Below are 22845 nucleotides of genomic sequence, written 5' to 3'. Positions count from 1 at the left end.
ATTTATTTCTCTGATTAACTGAACAAGCATCACATCTTTAAAGCATTAAAAAAGGAAAACAGAACCAGAGAGGAAAGCTGACAGCAGTGGCCGTTTGAAATGCTGGGTTGTTGACATTTTCCTATGAATTCCTAAATGCTTTCCATATTTTAGAGAGGTTATACTTTTTTTGGATAAAATTTGCTGATAATGCTCCCAATTCGTTTTCTGTCTTTGTTTATGATGTTGTGGAGGTGTTTTGTATGCTCTTTTAAATTTGCTTGCTTGTTTGCTCCCCAGAGGATTTTAGGTTTGATGGTAAAGCTTAAAGGTCTAAGAGCGTAGCTTGTAGAACAGCATTTGCCTAACATGTGCAAGGTTTGGGCTGATCCCCAGCACTGCACAGGGAAAGCTAAATCCAAGCAGAAATTAAAAATCATTTTAAAATATTTATTTATGAAAAAGAGAGAGTAAGAGGATGAATGGATACGCCAGGGTCTCTAGCCACAGCAAACAAACTCCAGATACATGTACCACCTTGTGTATCTGGCTTGCCTGGGCACTGGGGAATTGAACCTGTGTCCTTAGGCTTTGCAGCAAGTGCCTTAAGTGCTAAGCCACCTCTTCAGGCCAGAAATAAAAATTTTTAAAAAGCACCCAATCCTTCCTACTAGTTGAGCTTAGCTTGTCTACTATGGTTTCAAATTCTTTTTTAAAAATGTCTTATTTTTGTTTATTTATTTGAGAGAGAGAGAGAGAGAGGTAAATAAAGAGAAAGAAAGAAGGGCATCCCATCAGTGTAAATGAACTTCAGATGCACATGCCACCTGTGCATCTGGCTTATGTGGGTTCTGGGGAAGTGAACCTGGGTCCATTGGCTTTGCAGGTAAGCACGTTGACTGCTAAGCCATCTCTTTATCCCTGATTTCAAATTCTTGTTACTATGGCTCAATACTTTAGCCATATTTTTGTTGCTCAAAATTATTTTGGTTATTCAAGGTTTTTTTGTGCTTCCAAGTGAACTTTAGGATTGTTTTTTCTATTTCTGTGAAGAATGCCATTGGAATTCTGATGGGGATTGCATTAAATGTGTAGATTGCTTTTGGTAAGATGGGCATTCTCACAATATTGGTTCCTCCAATCCTAGAACAGGAGATGTCTTTCCATTTCCTAGTGTCTTCTGCAATTTCTTTCTTGAGTGCTTTAGAGTTTTCATGGTAGAGATCCTTCATTTCCTTGGTTAGATTTACTCCAAGGTACTTTATTTATTTATTTTTGAGGCAATTGTGAGTGGGAGTATGTTGCAGTCAGGTTTGCACTGCTGGCAGAAATCACCCAACCAAGCGCAGCTTGTGGAGACAAAAAGATTTATTTTGGCTTACAGGCTCGAGGGAAAGCTCCCCAATGGCAGGGGAAAAATGATGACATGAGCAGAAGGTGGATATCATCCCCTGGCCAACATAAGGTAGACAATAGCAACAGGGGATTATATCAAAGACTAGCAAAGGGGGAGCTGGCTATAACACCCATAAACCCACCCCCAGTAATACACCACCTCCAGGAGGCTTTGATTTCTAATTGCCATCAGTGGAACTTAACATCCAGAACACCCAAGTTTATAGGGTACACCTGAATCAAACCACCACATTCCATGCCCTGGTCCCCATAAGCTGATATCCATACATGATATAAAATTCAATACATTCAGTCCAATTTAAGAGTCCCCATTTTTATCAATCTCAGTGATGTTCAAACATCTCTGTAGTCCAAGATCTTTTAACTGAGCCATAATACCAAAAAAAAAAAAAAAAAAATCATGTAAAAAACCCATAATGGCACAGAATAAACACTAACACTGCAAAAGATGGCATTGGGCATAGCAAAGAAATATTTAACCAATACAAGATTTAAACAAGGCAAACATCAAACTCTCTAGCTCCAAGTCCAACAACTCTAGCCAACAACAAGTCTCCAAGTCCAATAATTCTAACCAGCAAGTCTCTGGAATTCCAATTCCGTCCCTCCAGCTAGGCCACTCACAGTCCTGAAAAACATCATCCAGGGATGACAGCTCTCCTTGGCAGCCATTTCGTGGTCCCGGCATCTCCACTGTAATCCACGGTTCATCCTCATGGCTCCATGGGGTCTCCATGTAGGCATCCAGCAAACCTGCTTCACACTGTCCATGGCCATTTCCAAAACACAAGACTGTGTTGCAAACTCAATGACCCTCTCTTGCCAGCATTTCTTATACTCCACAATACCAGGTAGGGTGACAATTTGTTAATCCAGGGGGGAATAAAGCAGACTTTGAAGAATAGGACACTCCTTGAGCACTCAGGCCTCTTTAAGAATCTACATTCTTTCTATTGCCCCAGTGCAGGTCAGCTGGCCCAATCTCAATGGTTGTAATCTCTCAAACAATTTTCAGGTGAATGGGCAGCAGTTTAGGCCCAAAGATTTCATTTTTTTCTAAGCCATATCACTCTGTTCACACCAGTTCCTTTCTATGCAGTGCAACCCTGCACAGCTTCTCAAGACACAGGCAAAACAGCAAGCCTCTCAAACTGCTTCTAGTCCAGTCCAAGCAAAGTCCCTCCCACCCTCATGAACCAGACCTCACAGTCCACAGTTCTTATTGTATTCAGTTCTTTCAACTCTGACTAGAATAGTCCATCAAGCTGTACTTACAGCACTGCAAGGTGTCTCTTAGGTGAAGGTTTCAAATCCTTCCACATTTCTCTTGAAAATCAGCTCCAAAAGGCCAAAGCTACACAGTCAGGTGTCAGGCAGCAATCCCACTCCTCAGTACCACCTTAGTGTTGCAGTCATGTTCGCATTGCTGGCAGAAATCACCCAACCAAGAGCAGCTTGTGGGAGGAAAAAAAAGGTTTATTTTGGCTTACAGGCTCGAGGGGAAGCTCCACGATGGCAGGGGGAAATGATGGCCTGAGCAGAGGGTAGACATCACCCCTGGCCAACATAAGGAAGACAATAGCAACAGGGGAGTGTGCCAAACATTAGCAAAGGGGGAGCTAGCTATAACACCCATAAGCCCACCCCCAACAATGCACTGCCTCCAGAAGGCTTTAATTCCCAATTGCCAACAGCTGGGGAATCTAGCGTCCAGAACACCTACGTTTACAGGGAACACCTGAATCAAACCACCACAGAGTGATTCCCTGATTTCATCCTCAACATGTTTGTTGTTAGTATGTAGGAAGGCTACTGATTTCTGTGTGTTTATTTTGTATCCTGTTACATTGCTAAAAGTGTTTATCACTTCTAACCGTTTGCTGGTAGAGTCTTTAGGTCCTTTAACTGATAGAATCATATCATCTGCAAATAATGATAATTTGATCTCTCCCTTTCCAATTTGTATACCTTTTATGTGTGCCTCTTGCCTTATTGCTATGGCTAAGACTTCCAGTATTATATTAAATAAAAAGTGGGACAGTGGACACCCTTGTCTTGTTCCTAATTTTAGTGGAAAAGTTTCAAGTTATTCCCCATTTAGTATTATGTTGGCTGCAGGTTTGTCATAAATAGTCTTTATTGTGTTGAAATATGTTCATTCTATTTCCAGGGTTTTTTTTTAGGTCTTTTACCATGAAGAGACGGATTTTGTCAAAAACCTTTTCTGCATCTATTAAGATGATCATGTGATTTTTGTCCTTCAGTCCATATATATAGTGTATTACATTTATCAATATGTGTGTGTTGAACCTTCCCTGAAACTCTGGGATAAAACCCACTGGGTCAGGGCAGATGATCTTTTTCATATATTCTGGTATTCTGTTTGCCAATCTTTTCTTGAAAATTTTTGCATCTCTGTTCATGATGAAGATTGGTCTGTTATTTTCTTATTTCTTCTGTCTTTGTCTGGTTTGGGTATCATGGTAATACTGGCTTTGTAGAAGGAGTTTGGTAGCATTCCTTCCTTTCCTATTTTATGGGAAAGTTTGAGAAGCAGTGGTGTTAGTTCTTCCATGAAGGTCTGATAAAATTCACCAGTGAAACCATGTGGCCTGTACATTTTTCGGTTGGGAGATTTTAAAAAATATTTTTATTTTTATTTATTTATTTGACAGAGAGAAAGAAAGAGAGAGAGAATGAATGTACCAGGGCCTCCAGCCACTGCAAATGAACTCCAGACACATGTGCTACCTTGTGCATCTGGTTTACATGGGTCCTGGAGAATTGAACCTAGGTCCTTTGGCTTTGCAGTCAAGCGCCTTAAGTGCTAAACCATCTCTCCAGCCCTAGTTGAGAGATTTTTTATAACTGTTTGGATCAGTCTTCCTCTGCTGTAAGACTATAAATGAATTCTTTTATGTTACATTCTAGAACACTTAAAACTTACTCTTTTAGCCAGATATGGTGGTGCACACTTTTAATTCAAGCACTTGAGAAGCAGAGGTAGGAAGATTGCTTTAAGTTCGAGGTCACCCTAAGACTACATAGTGAATTCAAGGTCAGCCTGGGCTAGAGCAAGACCTTACCTTAAAAACTGCAGGAAGGGCTGGAGAGATGGCTTAGTGGTTAAGCGCTTGCCTATGAAGCCTAAGGACCCTGGTTCGAGGCTCGATTCCCCAGGACCCATGTTAGCCAGATGCACAAGGGGGCGCACGCATCTGGAGTTCACTTGCAGTGGCTGGAGGCCCTGGCGCACCCATTCTCTCTCTCTCTCTGCCTCTTGCTCTCTCTGTCTTTCACTCTCCAATAAATAAATAAAAATGAACAAAAACAATTGTTAAATGACAGTTATTATAAAATAAGTCATGACCATATAAAAATTTACGGTTAAGAATTTTTTTATTATTTGGACTTTTATTTTATTTTTGGTTTATTGAGGTAGGGTCTCACTCTAGCCCAGGCTGACCTGGAATTCACTATGTAGTCTCAGGGTGGCCTTGAACTCACAGTGATCCTCCTACCTCTGCCTCCTAAGTGCTGGGATTAAAGGTGTGTGCCACTATGTCCAGCATCATTTTTTTAATTATTTTTTATATTTTATTTTTGTTTATTTCTTTGAGAGAGAGAGAGAGAGAGGCAGATGGAAAGAGAGTGAATGGGCATTCCATGACCACTAGCTACTACAAAGGAATTCCAGTCTCATGTGCCATCTTGTGCATCTGCCTTATATGGATACTGGGGAATCAAACCTGGGTCCTTAGGCTTTGCAGGCAAGCATCTTAAACAACTAATCCATCTCTCCAGCCCCAAGAAAACTTAAATATTAAATCTGCTTAGCAAGATGGCAGCAAATACATCACATGGTGGCTGCCTTGCCTCTCTGTCATAGTAGACATGGACAAACTATTATGGCACCTTTTTTTTTTTTTTTCAACCACATATTGTTTCAGGCAGCCACGTCCAGTTAATCAACACTGGCACATTTATGACTTGGTGGGAAAGAAATGATAAGAAGAAGTGTGGCCAGAGAAACAGTTGGAAGACAGGTGATGTCAGTATCTTAAAAGCACAGTAAGGGCTGGAGAGATGGCTTAGCAGTTAAGGTATTTGCCTGCAAAGCCAAAGGACCCAGGTTCAATTTCCCAGGACCCATGTAAGCCAGATGCACAAGGTGGCACCACATGTGTCTGGAGTTCGTTTGCAGAGGCTAGAGGCCCTGGCATGCTCATTCTCTCCCTCTCTCTCTCTCTCTTTCTGTCAAATAACTAAATTAAATAAATAAAAATATTTTTTAAAGTACAGTAAGCCATGGAGAAAGTATGGTTTTTAAAGGTTAAAAGAGAGCACAATAAGCATATGTATAAGTATTTATCAAAAGGGGGAAATGGTGATTATTGAATAAAAGAAAGCAAAGGACCGTGGGAAACTCACTCCAGAGGGAAACTCATCAGGATATTTCAGAATTAAGCATATCAGGGCTTGGAAACCAATTATCTAAGGTGATAAGACAATAAAAAATCATTGATATCTCTATCTTGGGCATGTAGCGGTAGAGAACACAACATTAAAGAGGAACACATCTGAAGATGGAGAAATAATAACAAAGAAGGAGTTTGGTTTGGGACTTGAGCTATCAGACCATATTTGGACTTTTCGTCTAACAATGGGCTGAAATTATGATGTGTTTAGAAATAAAGACAGGCTTCATCTAATTCACACAAGTAACATCCTTGAGGAAAGACACTGCACAGAGGGAAGCTAGCAGTGACACATCCGGTCTGTGAGTCCTCGGTGTAAGCGATCACTGCCTCGGGAACGCTAGGAGGGGAGGAAATTGCAAATGGAGCATGTAGTTCAAAAAAAAGAAGAAGAAAGAAAGCGAACAGGAAGACCGAAACTACATATGCTACATATACTGAAGCAGGAAGCAGAAGGTAATCCAACCATAATTTAGCCTCCTCCAGCCAGAGCCAGCACATTCTACTCAAGCCTGGGCTTCAGGGCTTTAGACGTTAAAATCCTGGAAAGCATTCAAAGAGCAACAGAGATAATTAAAGGATCAGAAAAAAAGTAGCTGAGGTATGAAAGTGTGCTAGAACGAATGGTGTCTCTACTCACAATAGATACATGAAGACCCTGCATTTATTTCTCCAGAGTTCAGAGCAAGAGAAGAGAGGATTAAGTCGTAAATTAATATGCAGCAGCTGAAATGAAAGTTAAACATTAGAGCTGAATTTGGAAGTTCAAGTCGTGTAGAGGTTGTGAAATCTTTTATCTGAGGATCTTTAAAGCATAGAAAGTTGCCTAGAAAACCCTGTTCAGCCAGCGCTCTGTATTTATGTACTGAGGTTCCTGCCACAAAAATCCCATCCCAAATGTAGAAGGTCACGTGAGGGTTCCTTTAAAAGCCATTCATTTATTCAGTAACGTGTTTTGGGTATGTGTGGCCTGGGAGATCAATAACACAGGGCCTTGAGCAAGCTGAGAATGGGTTCTCCACTGAGCTGCACTGCAGAGGAAATGGGCGCATCAAGGCAAAGTTCTCTGAGCGTTGTTCTCTTTAGGTATTTGAACTCAGCGTGTTTAAAATCTGCATCTTGCCAAAGTCCCCATTTTCTGAATCCCTCATGTAGTCCCTGCCTAACTGGTATCTCAGAGAGATTCTAGACAATCCTTACTCCTAAATTAAGTGGAAAGTTCTAGAATCTGGGTCATGCATTTTTTTTTTAAATTGAACATGTATTATCTGTAGCTTTATTGTGTCACATTCATTCCGAACTCAATTCATTCCCAGCTGTCCACATTTTCTTTTGACTCTCTGATCTTGGCTACTGTGCATGGGACCACACAATGATCAATGGTGGTGCTTATTAGATGCATACAGTGGTTTATTTTACTTGCTCAGACAGACAATATTACAATATGCATAATTTAAGGAGACTGTATAATGCATGTGACCAGCCAAGTATTTATAGATAACAATACAAAATATTTGAAAAGAAGATGATTGTAAGAACATGTTGAGAAATTAGCCAAATATCTTTAAAGATACAGTTAGAACTGGAAATTGATTGCTGTACACTTGCAGCTTTTTGGATCTCTTTGAAAGTAGTGTCTGATGGAGCTGGCTTCTTTGGTACTGAGTTCAGCATAGGAACAAAACTTACACCTCTGTAGAAGTTGGTATTTATTGCAAAGCTATCTGTAGAGTAGGGAATTCTCTTCCTGTTATTACCTTAAAATGCTTTGAAAGGACTCAAAGGCAGAGCAATAGCATAGAATGTTTGAGGTGCTGGGTTTGGACCCCTTATGTGAAACAACCTGATATGACTGAACTGAATTCTCCAGATAGAGCTGGCAGGAGCAGATGGTAGAGTTACAGGGAATGGGAACGGAGCCAGCACTTTTGGAGAAGGGTGTTTTATTGGTAAAATTCTCATGAGTTCGCAGATGAGCATGCCAGCTAGCATAAGCCTTTAGCAAAGTATGAAGCGACACTCATCCGAGCAGTTTGGCTTAGAAGGACAGACGTCAACGGGTGCATTTTTGGAACTGGCATGAAAAAACTGGCATTTATGATTTCTTTGAGAAATCATTAAGAGGTAGAAGGGGAAGCCAGAGCCTTCTGAAATTATTATTGTTTTGGTGTGTTCAAACAGTTTGGCTATGTAGCCCCAACTGGCCCTGAATTCACTATGTATGAATTCACCAGGTTGGCCTCAAACTTGTGGCAATCCTCCTATTTCACCCTCTCAGAGTGCTGGGACTACAGGCATGTGATCTTTTATTTCCTTCAGTAGTGGGGATTGAACCCAGGGCCTTACCCATGCTAAGCAAGTGCTCTAACCTTTTGAGCTACACTCCCATCCTCCTGGTAATTGTTTTTAAAGAAGAACCACCCTATTGTGATAACAAATTCAGTGGTCAGTTTGGCACCCACAGAGCTGTGCTTGGAGCTAAGTGAGCATCTTCCTGAGTGGTTCTCATACACTCACAGTAGAGGAAGCATTTTATGTAGACAAACACTATCTGAAATAGTTACATATTTTCCCCCAGTTAGTAAGTGGCAGTGCTTGGATTCTAACTCAGAATTACCATCAGGGCTCTTTGCTATTATGACAACTTCCAAATGAGTGTATGAGGGGGTGATTTTTTTGAGGTAGGGTCACACTCTAACCCAGGCTCCAATGGAACTCACTCTGTAGTTCCAGGCTGGCCTCAAACTCACAGGGATCCTCCTATTTTTACCACAGAGTGCTAGAATTAAGGGTGTGCTTTTTGTTTTTTTTTTAAGAAAATCATTGACTTAAGATTTACTCTTGGGCTAGAGAGATGGCTTAGCAGTTAATGTGCTTGCCAGCAAAGCTAAAGTACCCAGGTTCAATTCCACAGTACCCACATAAACCCTGATGTACTAGGTGGCACATGTGTCTGGAGTTTGCTTGCAGTGGCTAGAGGTCATGATGTGCCCATTTTCTCTATATGTATCTGCCTTGCTCTCAAATAAATAAATAAAAAATATTTTTTTAAAAAAAGATTTACTTTTTGTGGTAGGGCGTGGCTAGAAAGATGGCTCAGCAGTTAAAAGTGTTTGCTTTCAAAGCTGCATGGGCTTAATTCCCTAGTACCAACATAAAGTCAGATGCACAAAGTGATGCATCATACGTGTGTAATTCATTTGAGGTTTTGCTGTTTCCATCCTCAGTCTCTCTCTGCTTGCAAATAAATAAAATATTTTTAAAAAATTAAACGTAGGGCTGGAGAGATGGCTTAGAGGTTAAGTTGCTTGCCTGTGAAGCCTAAGACCCAGGCTCGATTCCCCAGGACCCACATAAGCCAGATGGCACCAGGTGGCACATGTGTCTGAAGTTCATTTGCAATAGCTAGAGGCCCTGGTGCACCCATTCTCTCTATATATCTGCCTCTCTCTTTCTCAAAAATCAATCAATAAGTAAAAATATTAAAAAATAAAAGTAAATAGAATTTACTCTTTTTAGCTTATAGCATTCCAGCACTCTCTGAAGTGTACTGGGTTAAGTGATCATGTTCAGTCTGAGGCCAAAAGTGCCTAGCTGGATGACAGGGCCAAATGATAAGTAAACTAGACAACCAGGCATCAGTAAAGACAAAGTAGGGTAGGGTGCTTATCTCCACTGCTTAAAAAGAAGTTACGATAAATGTGGCCAACTGATTTGAAAATTAAAAAAAAAAAAAAAACAGGAACGTTTGGACATCACTGATGCCTGGCCTTAAGGAATGGTCAGAAAGGAGAGCAACTGGAGATCCTATAGAGATGCCACCAAGCTGAGCCCTGGAGATGTGGTTGAGAGAAAGACGGGAGAGTGAGGGTGAAAGTGTGTGTGGAAATGAGTCATGTCCCTCACCCCAGAAACTGAGTTCCATCTAATAAAAAGGTTCATTGTATTCTCGGTTGTTCTGCCAAATTACCCAAGCCCACGCATTTCTTATGACATTATTGGTTATGAGTATGTTGTCCTATCCATAATAGGATTTTCCCCAAAATATAAGTTAAAATATTTAAGTATCAATGCTTATATATTTTTTAATTATTTATTTATTTGAAAGCAACAGACACAGAGAGAAGGACAGATAGAAGGAGAGAGAGAGAATGGGCGCGCCAGGGCTTCCAGCCTCTGCAAACGAACTCTAGACATGTGCGCCCCCTTGTGCATCTGGCTAACGTGGGACCTGGGGAACCGAGCCTCGAACCGGGGTCCTTAGGCTTCACAGGCAAGCGCTTAACTGCTCAGCCATCTCTCCAGCCCAATGATTATATTTTAAGGTTCATTTAAAAATGCTTTATGGGGGCTCAAGAGATGGCTTAGCGGTTAAGGCATTTACCTGCAAAGCCAAAGGATCCTGGCTTGACTCTCCAGGACCCATGTAAGCCATATACACAGGGGCCACACACATCTGGAGATTTTTTGCAATGGCTGGAGGCCCTGGTGCGTCCACACCCCTCCACCTCTTTCTCTATTTCAAATAAATAAATAAAATTTAAAGTGTCATTGGGAGACCAGGCATGGTGGTGCACACCTTTAATCTCAGCACTCAAGAGGCAGAGGTAGGAGGATCATCATGAGTTCCAGGCCACCCTGAGACTACATAGTGAATTCCAGGTCAGCCTGAGCTAGAGTGAAACCATACCTCTAAAAACCAAAAAAAAGGTAAGAAACAGGGAGAGGAGAGAGAACGGGGTGAACCAGGACTTCTAGGCCCTGCAAATGAACTCCAGACACATGTGTCATCTTGTACATCTAGCTTTACATGGATACTGGGAATTGGGAATTGAACCCTGGTCTTTAGGCTTTGTAAGCAAGTTCCTTAATCACTGAGCCATCTGTCCAGCCCTTAACCAAGTTTTTTTTTTTAATTATTTATTTATTTATTTATTTGAGAGCGACAGACACAGAGAGAAAGACAGATAGAGGGAGAGAGAGAGAATGGGCGCACCGGGGCTTCCAGCCTCTGCAAACTAACTCCAGACACGTGCGCCCCCTTGTGCATCTGGCTAACGTGGGACCTGGGGAACCGAGCCTCGAACCGGGGTCCTTAGGCTTCACAGGTAAGCGCTTAACTGCTAAGCCATCTCTCCAGCCCTTAACCAAGTTTTTATAAGCAAACAAATTTGTCATGGGCTGGGTTGTAGCTCAGTGGTAGGAAGCTTGGCTGGCATGTACCTGGCCCTGAGTTTGATCCTAAGGAACCCTCCCCTCAAAACCATAGTATGTGTGAATTCCAGGTCAGCCTGAGATAGAGTGAAACCCTACCTCAAAAAACAAAAACAAATAAAACAGCAACAAAACAATAGTATGTGAAAATATTTTTAAATATGCATGTAAGTGTTTTGCATTTTGTAATTTATAACTTACTGCTGACTTTTTTTGAACAACGTGCTATCAAGTGCATTCTCTTCAGGTTCCTTTCTAAATCAGTCCTTCCCTTGCCTTCTTAAATTTCGGATTTAAAAGCATCGAAGGCTTTCTTCTGTTCTGTTATCTTTCTTTTCCCTGTGAACATAGCAGTCTTATGATCAAAAACCCTAACCTAGCTGGGCATGGTGGCACACATCTTTAATCCCAGCACTCGGGAGGCATAGGTACAAGAATCGCAGTGAGTTCGAGGCCACCTTGAGACTCCATAGTGAATTCCAGGTCAACCTGGCCTAGGGCGAGACCCTACCTTGAAAAACCAAAAAAAAAAAAAAAAAAAAAAAAAAAATCCCTAAACTTTGTCAGACTCTCCTCTGGATAATACCTTACTGAGATTCAAGTAGCAGAACTCTGGTTGCAATGAATCCAATTCTGTCTTGGTGGTCTGGCTAAGTAATAGGGCTACTTAACAATTTACCTCTTCTCTTTTTGAAAAAAAAAAGTTTTAATTTTTTTTATTTATTTATAAAAGAGAAAGAATATGAGATGTGCCAGGGCCTCTAGCCACTGCAAACAAACTCCAGATGCATGCGCCACCGTGTGCATCTGGCTTACCTGGGTACTGGGAAATCTAACCTGGGTCCTTAGACTTTGCATACAAGCACCTTAACCTCTAAGCTATCTCTCCAGCCCATCTCTTCATTCTTGATGGCTCTGATTCTACAGTTTTAAGATAAGATAATAAACCTAATTTAACTAGGTATATAAAAGAAAACGTTATAGAATTACTTTTTTCTTGATTGCAAGATATGTATTACTAATATATACAATTCTTTAAAACACCCCAAAACTTACAATTCTGTGGAAATGAAAGTAAAATGTTGCCATTTAAAAACCGAAGAACATGTCTAGACTTTAAGGCAGGTGTTAGAAATTCCTGCTGTGGAGCTCAGTGTGCAGTTAGAGTGTGCTGGAGCGTGCCTGTGTGAGGTGCAGATAACAGTAAAGGGGGCGCCAGGTAAAATATCACTAGTGGGTAATAATTTCTCTGAGTAAATTTCCCCCTACAGGCATGATTTTTCTATAGAGAGTGACTCATCTATATCCCTGGCCCACAAACTGGCTGGCAAGTTTTATTGACAGGAAAATTGATAAATAGTTGTAGCCTGGAGATACAGTTTCTCTCGCTGCACATAACTGTCTTCCCACGTCCCTTGGCTGTTTTTATCTCAAAGCATTAATCTGTGTTTCCTAGGGGGAAATATATTCATGGTGATGCATGAGTAAATTCTCCACAGCTCAAAGATTTGCTTTAGAATTCTCCTTGAAAATATGACTTTTCAAAAAAAAAAAAGAAAATATGACTTTTCTATATTAAATAAGGGTTTGCCCTTACCTAAGGGGTCAACCCAATCAGGAATTCCTTAAGCAATGATCTGTGTTACTTCTAATTTGCTTTGATGGCTTTGGAGCATTTGATACTGCACTATGTCTGAAAGCATTTTGATAAAGTAGGTCTAAGCATCTGCACTCGAAGGAAACAATCCCCCACCTTGAGTGACACCTCCCTTACCTCAAAATGACTACAATTTCAGTAACATTCTTTCATCCTAAAATGGAATGAACACAGAGATGCTCATCTAAGCAAGTGCCACGTTTACACCATTCCGTATAACAGTACCAGTTTCCCACCATTAACAGTATACCCAAATGAACGCATCCAAAAAGGAGCAGAAAAACAAGAGAGACTTCTAACATGATATGTGCATTTCATTAACCCACAGCTAGGCTTTGCCTTGCAGAATAGGAAATGAGACAAGGAAGGGATTGGAAAGACAGGTAAGCCCGAGGGAAGGAAGATGTATGTTTGGACGTAGTCTACTGACAGGCAGATAATGCTCTGGGGATCTCTAAATATGAAAGGGCAGCAAAATCCCAGAAGAAGGGAACAACAAGAGCTGCCGTGATGGGAGTGGCTCACTGTCAAACTCAAATTTTTCAGACCTCATACTTCTGGTAGTGCTTGCTGTGTGGGCGACTTCTTAACCCCCTTGTGGAAGCCCTGTCTCTTCAAAGAGATTCAACAGTGAATTTTAGAAATGGGCTTCTGGTATAAAAAGCACTTACAAAAAGGGACACTTTGAGTAAGATCAACCAAATGTCAGCAACATCAATACCATCTCAAACTTGTTTGCCCAAGCTATAATTAAAGCACACAAGTGGATGCTTTAATGTTGTAATTAAAGCACACATTGAAACCGTAAACATTTATGGACTATTTATCATACGTAAGAGAACTGGGATGCGTCTTCTGCCCTGGGAGCTTTCATGAGAACACTTGGAGGGTGTATCAATTGCATTTCACACACGTAAAACTCCCCTTAAGCACATGCACACACACACATCTCAGATCCTTTGTGGAGGGGAAACAGTAAACCAAAACTGAATCTTTTACTTTCTCGCTTTAGATCTAGGGGTTGAACCAACAGCTGGCACATGCTAAGCATCTTCTCTGCTATGGTGCTATACCTGACTCATCATTGTTCAATTCCTTTTATTTCTATTTTTTTCCGAGGTAGGGTCTCACTCTAGCCCAGGCTGACCTGGAATTCACTATGTAGTCTCAGAGTGGCCTCGAACTCTTAGTGATCCTCCCACCTCTGCCTCCAGGAGTGCTGGAATTAAAGGCATGCGCCACCACGCCCGGCTATTCTTTTTTTCAAGGTAGGGTCTCTCTCTAGCCCAGGCTGACCTGTAATTCACTATGAAGTCTCAGGCTGGCCTTGAACCACTGTGACCTTTCTACCTCTACCTGCTGAGTGCTGGGATTAAAGGTATGTGTCACCACACCTGGTCATTGTTAAATTTCTATCATCTCTTTAGTGGGCTCATCATGTACAACCAATGTCACATCCTTTCAATTCGTTGCTCAACACCTAACGTGACATTTGTTGTGTGGCTGGCACCATGTTCAGCATGTGGCATGCTAATTGAAACCAAAACCTCTGCCTCACGATGAGCACAACTGTAACGTGCTCGCAAATAATTAATGGCAACTTGGGGAAAGAACTTTGAAGAACAAGGATGAGGACATAGAGTACAGATGTTGCCAAATGTAACAGGAAGGGACCAGCAAAATCCAAGAAAAGTTAAAATCAAGTAGAGACCTGAAATAATATAAGAAGGCAACTCTGTGAAAGCAGTCAATTCCTGAAGTTTTGGGGGGCAAAAATCCTGGGCCTTTTCTTTATTCTATTTAATTATTGCTACTAAACAATTTTATCTAGTCCTATGAGTCCTAGTATCATTTTTTGTTTGTTTTTCGAGGTAGGGTCTCACTCTAGCCCAGGCTGACCCAGAAATCACTAGGTAGTCTCACGATGGCCTCGAACTCACAGGAATCCTCCTACCTCAGCCTCCCAATTGCTGGGATTAAAGGTGTGAACCACTGCACCCAGAAACTTCAGGACGTTTTGTTTGTTTGTTTGTTTGTTTTTATTTTTCAATATGGGGTCTCGTTCTAGTTCAGGCTGACCTGGAATTTGCTATGTAGTCTCAGGGTGGACTTGAACTCAAAGTGATCCTCCTACCTCTGCCTCCAGAGTGCTGGGATTAAAGGCGTGCGCCACCACACAGGGCAGGATTTTAATCTGACTCAAAGTGCTCTTTGGGACTTGATCTAGGTGTATTACTGTTTTGGTTTGGAGTGAAATGCACCCCATGTGTTTGAATTCTTGCTCTTCAGCTGGTGCTGCCATTTGGAAGTGGGGGTTGTGGAACCTTTGGGATGGGAGGCATGATGGGCAGCGGTGGGTGGGTCACTAGGAGCCAATCTTTGAGGGCATAGCCTCCATTCTTGTCCTATCTCTTCTGCTGCTACAGATGGAGTCCCAGCCATACCGCTGTCCCTGCCATGACAGACCGTGTCCTTTGTGACCATGAACCAAAACAAGCCCCTCTTCAATAGCTTCTGTTGAGTACTTGGTCCCAGTGATGTAAAAGTGACTGATACGGTTACCTATTTGACATCGCTGAAACATCGCTTCTGTTCTGCAAAATATTAAGAGTTCATTTCCTACATCTCCCCTCAGTTTTCTCTCCTGGTAAAGAGATATTTCCATCTATGTAGACCATAGCCATGCTCATACCATCTAATAGCCAAGTCTGTCAACTCAGTCCCTGAGATACATCTGAAACCTCTCTTTTCATAGTTGCACTAGTAAGTATAAATTCAGTTTCTACATTTGAAAACAGCCACACACTGAGCACATCACCTCATGCCCCATGTATGTCATGGCACGCCTCTCCACTTACACAAACAACACGACACAATTCTTTTTCTGTGGGCCAATGAAACTATCTGTACTCAAAATTAACTTTTTCTTTGTAGCACCTAACTGAAAAGCACAATTTAGAGAAGAAATATTTCTATTCTTTTGATGGAAAAATTGAAGCAGTTATTTCACTTGACAGCTATATTTAACATGTCAAATTGAATCTTCAGAGAAAAGAATGAAAGAAATCAACATGACTTATCTCCAAGCTGTAAATCAACACTTTTTAAAATTTATTTTTGAGACAGAGGGAGGGAGGGAGAGAGAGAGAGAGAGAAAATGTGCACCCCAGGGCCTCCAGCCACTGCAAATGAACTCCAGATACATGTGCCACCTTGGGCATCTGGCTTACATGGGACTTGTATCAAACCTGGGTCCTTGGGCTTCATAGGCAAGCGTCTTACCTGTTAAGCCATTTCTCTAGCCTAACAGCACTTTTGATAAAGCACAATTTCACTGTAGTCCAGGCTGACCTGGAATTCACACTGTAGCCCAGGTTGGCCTCCAATTCATGGTGATCCTGTTACATCAGACTCCCAAGTGTGGGGATTAAAGACATATACCACCACACCTGGCTCTGTAAATAGGCTTAAAATGCATTTTAAAATATTTTATTTTAATTAATTTATTTATTTGACAGAGAAAGAGTGAGAGAGAGAGAATGGGCACACTAGGGCCTCCAGCCACGGCAAACGAACTCCAGACACGTGTGCCCACTTGTGCATCTGGCTATCGTGGGTCCTGGGTAATTGAATCTAGGTCCTTTGGCTTTGTAGCCAAAGGCCTTAACCACTAAGCCATCTCTCCAGCCCAAAATGCATTGTTTTAATGCCTCAGAATATATTAAACAAAGTTTAAGTAACAAGTTAACTCAGTGGCAGTGTACTTTTGAGGATAGAGATGAGTTCAAGGTTACCTAGAGACTACTGAGTGAATTCCAGGTCAGCCTGGACTAGAGGAAGACCCCACCTCAAAAAAACCAATAAAAAAGAAAAAAGAAAAAAGAAGTACTAGAGAAATGGCTCAGTGGTTAAAGGTGCTTGCTTGTAAAACCTGATGGCCTGAGTTCAATACCACAGTACGCATGTAAAGCCAGACATGCACAGAGGCGCATGCATCTGGAGTTTGTTTGCAGTGACAGGTAGGAAGCCCTGATGCATCCATGCTTTCTTTATCTCTTTATCTTTCTCTCCTCTTTCTCTTCATCTTTCTCTTTCTTCTCTCTTTCTTTCTGTGTCTCTCTCAAATAAATAAACAAAAATACTACAAAAAAAGAATAAGTTTGAGGTTGTCTTAGGCTACACAACGATTCATTTAAAAATAACAACTGCAAAAACTATTGCTGGTAACCCTCTTCTTTTTCTGGGTTTTAAAATGGTGCACAAAGCACCCCACAGGATGGAAATACATTAACTCTTATTTATTGTTGATTTTAAGTGGTTTATTGAAAAAGTCCTTGAAGACAGTTTCACTTTGTGATAAATATTTACTAGTACCTAACATCTCTCTTAGCAACAGGCATGTGGGAGAAGTATTGCCTTTACGTAACGTCAGTTGCATTCTATTCTAAAAATATGCAAACCTTTTCAGATATACAGGCCATCGTTAATCTGCTATGAAGGACAAAGCATGTAGGATGCACTTACCACACAGGAAGGGAATGTCGGCAAATGTGGCTTGTGTATCTGGAGATGGTTTGCAGTGGCAAGAGGCCTTGGTGTACCCATTCTCTCTCTCTTTTCTCTCTCCTTGCAAATTTTATATATATATATATATATATATATATATATATATATATATATATATATATATATATATATATATATAGTTTTTTCGGGTAGTGTCTTGCTCTAGTCCAGGCTGACCTAGAATTAGTCTCAGGCTGGCTTCGAACTCACAGTGATCCTCCTACCTCAGTCTCCCTAATGCTGGAATTAAAGGTGTGTGCCACCATGCCCAGCAATAAAAAATGTTAAAAAAAAAAAAATAAAATAGGAACTCAGATCTTGCAAGGCATAAATAGCTAGGAACTATTTCTGCTTTTCCAGATACATACATCAAAGGGAAGCAGAAAGGAGAGCTGAAATATATATATATATATTTTTTTTTTTTCCTGTCTGTAAGACCAGTCTTTTTCTTTTGTATTTCTCTGACTAAATTATTTCACCTTATGAATCTGTCTAAAATTAAAGTAATAATTTAAGGTTATAAGCGAAGTGTTACAAAATTCAACCTTATATTCAGGTATCAAAAGATGGACCTATTTTATTTTGATAAAGAACTGTTTACTTGGGCTGGGGAGATGGCTTGGCCAGTAAAGTGCTTGCTGTGAAAATGTGGGAACCTAAGTTCGGATCTTCAGCTCTCACACCACTGCCGGGCTCAGCAGTATGTGCCTGTGATCCCAGCACTTGGCTGGCAGACACAGAAGACTCCTTAGTGCTTGCTGGCTAGCTAGTTTAACTGCAGATTCAGGAAGGGCCCAGACTCAAAAAATAAGGTAGATGGGCTGGAAAGATGGTTTAACAGTTAAGGCGCTTGCCTGCAAAGCCAAAGGATGCAAGTTCAATTCTCCAGTACCCATCTAACACCAGATGTACGAAGTGGCCCATGTATCTGAAGCTCATTTACAGTAGCCTTGGTAGGCCAATTCTTTCTCTCTCTCTCTCTCTCTCTCTCTCTCTCAAATAAACAAAGAAAAGAAAGTATTTTTAAAAAATAAGGTGGAGAAACATTGAATAAAAGGCCTGCCTGTATTATGCACACCCTTAAGTACATATACACTATCCACACACTTTCTTGCACACATACCACACATATACAAACCTATATAAAAAAGAATTCTTATTTCATGTATGTATGTATGTATGTATTTGCAAGCAGGGAGAGAGAGGGAGAATGGGCACATGAATTCAGAATGCATGCATCTCATTTTATGTGTGTATTGACGAATCAAACCCAGACTATCAGAGTTTGCAAGTAATTGCCTTTAGCAGCTGAGCAATCTCTCCAGTCCCAAGAATTCTTTATTGTAACTTGACAATTCACAAATATACTTTTCTTTTCAGTTCTCTTACTCATGGACACATCTTTATGTTTGGGTGTAGAACATTAGCTGTGCTAACAGAATAATACATGCTTTTTTATTGATCTACTGAATAATCTCTTGATTTGGTGCGGGGGTGGGGATGACTGGGGACTGACTGAACCAGGGTCTCCTTAATGCTAGGCAAGTGCTCTACCACTTAGCTATATCCCTAGCCTTGTTTTCACTTTTCATTTTGAAATAGAGTCTCACTAAGTTGCCCAGGCTGGCCTTGAACTCACTCTGTAGCCCAAGCACTCCTTGAAGGAATATTCCATCCTCCTGCCTCATCCTTTTGGGGAGCTAGGATTCTTGATTTGGTTTCTTGATACTTGGGGAACTTTGCCTGTACACCTGGTTCCTTTCTGATCCTGATTATCATGGAGGAGTAATGCTTTTAGTCCTGATATGATACTCTTATCTCACTGAAGGTTCTCATTGTGCTTGTATTAAAATTTAATTTTGTCTCTCTGATTAGACTTGCCTCCTATAAGCCACAATCCTAGTTGATCATCTTTGTGTCCTTCCTTCCACCTCCTGTGCCTTGTTAAATGGCTTGTAACCATTTTATTTTGCTTGCTCCTTTTACAGAGTTTGGAATGCATCAGACACTGGTGATCAGGCTTTGAGATATTGTGAATCATAATAGGCTGACAGGAAGTATTAGATATGCCTGAGTAGGACTGGAGGGATGGCTTAGCGGTTGAGGCTTTTGCCTCCAAAGCCAAAGGACCCAGGTTCTATTCCCCAGGACTCATGTTAGCCAGATGCTCAAGGGGTGCACACATCTGGAGTTCGTTTTCAGTGTCTGGAAGCCCTGGCAAGCCCTTTCTCTCTCTCTCTCTCTCTCTCTTTTTCTCTGTCAAATAAATAAATAAGTGAAAATAAAATATTAAAAAAAGAATATGCCTCAGTGGAGATGCTTTGACTTAAATAGTACTGTATTATCTCACATAACAAGAATTCTAGTGGTGAGGGGTTTCAGGGTTGAATAATTCAGATATCTGACACTGACATGAGCTTGCCTACATGTTTTCTCTTTCCATTTTACCAAATAAGGAATGTTGTTTTTCCTCTTGGGTAGGTGATTTCCAGGTTTTCCATGTACATGACAAAAAAGGGAGAAGAGGCTTGCCTGCAAAACCTAAGGACCCAGGTTCAGTTCCTCAGGACCCATGGAAGGCAGATGCACACAGTGGTGCATGCATCTTGAGTTTGTTTGAGTGGCTAGCTACCCAGGCATGCCCATTTTCTGTCTCTCTCTCTCTCTCTGTCCTCCTCCTCCTCCTCTCTCTCTAATAAATAAATAAAAATAAATAAGAAAAGAAAAAAGGAGATGAGAGAAAATTCCATTTACACAGATCTTGTTATCCCCAAAGGCTCCTTTGACTTAATGGGCAGATTTCTTTCAAACACCTCTTGCAGAACTCTTTCAGAGTGTTATAGAACTGGAAGTCTCAAAGTCTTTTCAGGGAGCTCATAGGATTAAAGCCTTATTTATTTATTTATTTATTTATTTTGTTGTTGTTGTTTTGTTTTTGTTTTTCAAGGTAGGGTTTCACTCTAGCCCAGGCTGACCTGGAATTCACTGTTGTAGTCTCAGGGTGGCCTTGAACTCATGGAGATCGTCCTATTTCTCTCTCTCTCTCCTGAGTGCTGGGATTGGAGGCGTGTGCCACCATGCCCAGCCCATTTTCATTTTAGTGAGGCTAAGCTAGCCCTCCTCTTGCTTGCTGAGCTGAAAACACAGCAGCAGCAACAGTGTGACCCAAATCAGAGGAGAGGCTCCCAACGGGTTACACCTGCAGTATGTCTGTCACTGTCACGAGGTTGTGTAGAGCTTCACGTCCTGATTGATTTTCTGGTCCACACCGAAGGCTTTGATTATCTCAGTATTTTTTCTTTTTCTTCTTTTTTTTCGAGGGAGGGTCTCACTGTAGTCCATTTGACCTGGAATTCAATGTGTGGTGGCCTTGAACTCGCAGTGATCCTCCTACCTCTGCCTCCCAAGTGCTGGGAAGGTTATCTCAGTTTTAGCATACTTTGTGCAATTGCTTCAACTCTGAGCTGAAATGTCTACTTTTTATATATATATATATATATATATATGTTTGAGGTAGAGTCTCACTGTAGCCCAGGCTGACCTGTGAAATGTCCACTTTCTTATGAAACTTTTTTCCCCTGAAAGACTACCAAACAGAATATTTAGATGGGCTATTTTTCAAATATTTTTTAAATGTCTTTTAAAAATATTTTATTTATTTATTTGAGAGAGAGAGAGATAGGCACACCATGGCCTCTAGCCACTGCCATGAACTCCAGATGCATGTGCCACCTAGTGCATCTGGCTTTATGTGGGTCTGGGGAATCAAACCTGGGGCCTTTGGCTTTGCAGGCAAGCGCCTTAACCACTGAGTCATCTCTCCAGCCCTAAAAACTTCCTTATTGACAACTTCCATAATTATAAACATGTATTTTCTTGAGCATGAATAAAATAAGCCTGTCACTTCAAGGAAAATAACTGACAGTATTTGCTACAAATGATGAATTCAAGCTTTCAGGTGAAAATTAGAATGTTGGAGAACTTGTATCCACCACTGAGAGCTTGACAGCTTTCAGTACTTAGAGGTGTTCTGATGAGATGAGATTGGCGGTGATGTTCGCAGAAGTGATTTTTTATATGGGATGGTGAGACATGTCAGCAGTGCAACAATCTGAATGATTCAGTGAGCCAATATTTTCCCAATGACTGCTGCATGTTACAGCATTATACGTGGCAAAAAGACCCATTCAAAGAGCAAAAAGACCAAAATACGAAGGGTAACATATTAAAAAAACTTCACTGATATGTTTCCAGACTCTATGTCCCCAGTTAACCTTCAAGAAACTACTGCCTTTTGAATGTTAGTGTAGTATTTAAGAGGAATGCCAAAACTCACCTGGGAAGGCCAGTAAGCGCCATCTTCCTCTTTCTTTCCTTTCTTTCTTTTTTTTAAAACAATTTTTATCTATTTGTTTATTTATTTGAGAGATAAAGAGGCAGATAGAGAGAGAATGGGCACCCCAGGGCCTCTAGTCACTACAGATGAACTCCAGATGGATGGTCCACTTTGTGTATCTATAATCTATATATTATTATATATACACTTTGTGTATATATAATCTAGATTAATATATAAGATGTTAATTTTCTTTCTTTTTTCGTAACTCCTAAGGTCTTTATCTTCTTTAAATTATTTTATTTTATTTTATTTGAGAGAGAGAGATAGAATGGGTACACCAGGGCCTTCAGCAACTGCAAACCAATTCCAGACGCATGTGCTATTTTGTGCATCTGGCTTAAGGGGGTACTGGGGAATTGAACCTGGGTCCTTTAGCTTTACAGGCAAGCACCTTAACTGCTAAGCCATTCCTCCAGCACTAATTTTCTTTCTTACTTTATATTTTACATTTTTTTAAGATAAGAGTCTTATACTGTATCCCAGGTTGACTAGGCCTAAAACTCACTACACGGTGCAGTGTGCCCTTGCATTCATGAAAATCCTCCTGCCTCAACCTTCTCCTGCTGAGATTCTAGGCATGAGCCACCACACACCGGACTTACATTATTTGTTTTTTTTTGGGGGGGGGGTTGTTTGTTGTTGTTGTTTTTTTTTTTTTTTGGTTTTTCAAGGTAGAGTCATACTCTAGCTCAGTCTGACCTGAAATTAACTATGTAGTCTCAGGGCAGCCTTGAACTCATGATGATCCTCCTACCTCTGCCTCCTGAGTGCTGGAATTAATGGTGTGAGCCACCACACCCATCTCATTATTTGTATTTTTTTCTTTTTTCTTTTTATTGACAACTTTCATAATTATAAACAATATCCCATGGTAATTCCCTCCCTCCCCCCACTTTCCCCTTTGAAACTCCACTCTCCATCATATCCCCTCCCCCACTCAATAACCAGTCTCCTTTTTGTTTTGATGTCATGATCTTATCCTCCTATTATGAGGGTCTTGTGTGCATAGTGTCAGGCACTGTGAGGTCATGGATTTCCAGGCCATTTTGTGTCTGGAAGGGCATGTTGTAAGGAGTCCTAACCCTTCCTTTGGCTCTTACATTCTTTCTTCCATCTCTTCTGCAATGGACCCTGAG

General features: G+C 40.9%; 1 protein-coding gene across 1 annotated transcript in view; it reads left to right on the top strand.

The window, feature by feature from the left end:
* The window catches only part of Slc39a10 (solute carrier family 39 member 10), a 121371-nt gene that overhangs the window by 14969 nt on the left and 83557 nt on the right, over positions 1-22845 (top strand). The gene's annotated exons all lie outside the window — the stretch shown is intronic.

The sequence above is a fragment of the Jaculus jaculus genome, chromosome 4 (assembly GCF_020740685.1).
Source record: "Jaculus jaculus isolate mJacJac1 chromosome 4, mJacJac1.mat.Y.cur, whole genome shotgun sequence".
NCBI lineage: Eukaryota > Metazoa > Chordata > Mammalia > Rodentia > Dipodidae > Jaculus > Jaculus jaculus.
This window is presented reverse-complemented; position numbering and strand designations above follow the sequence as displayed.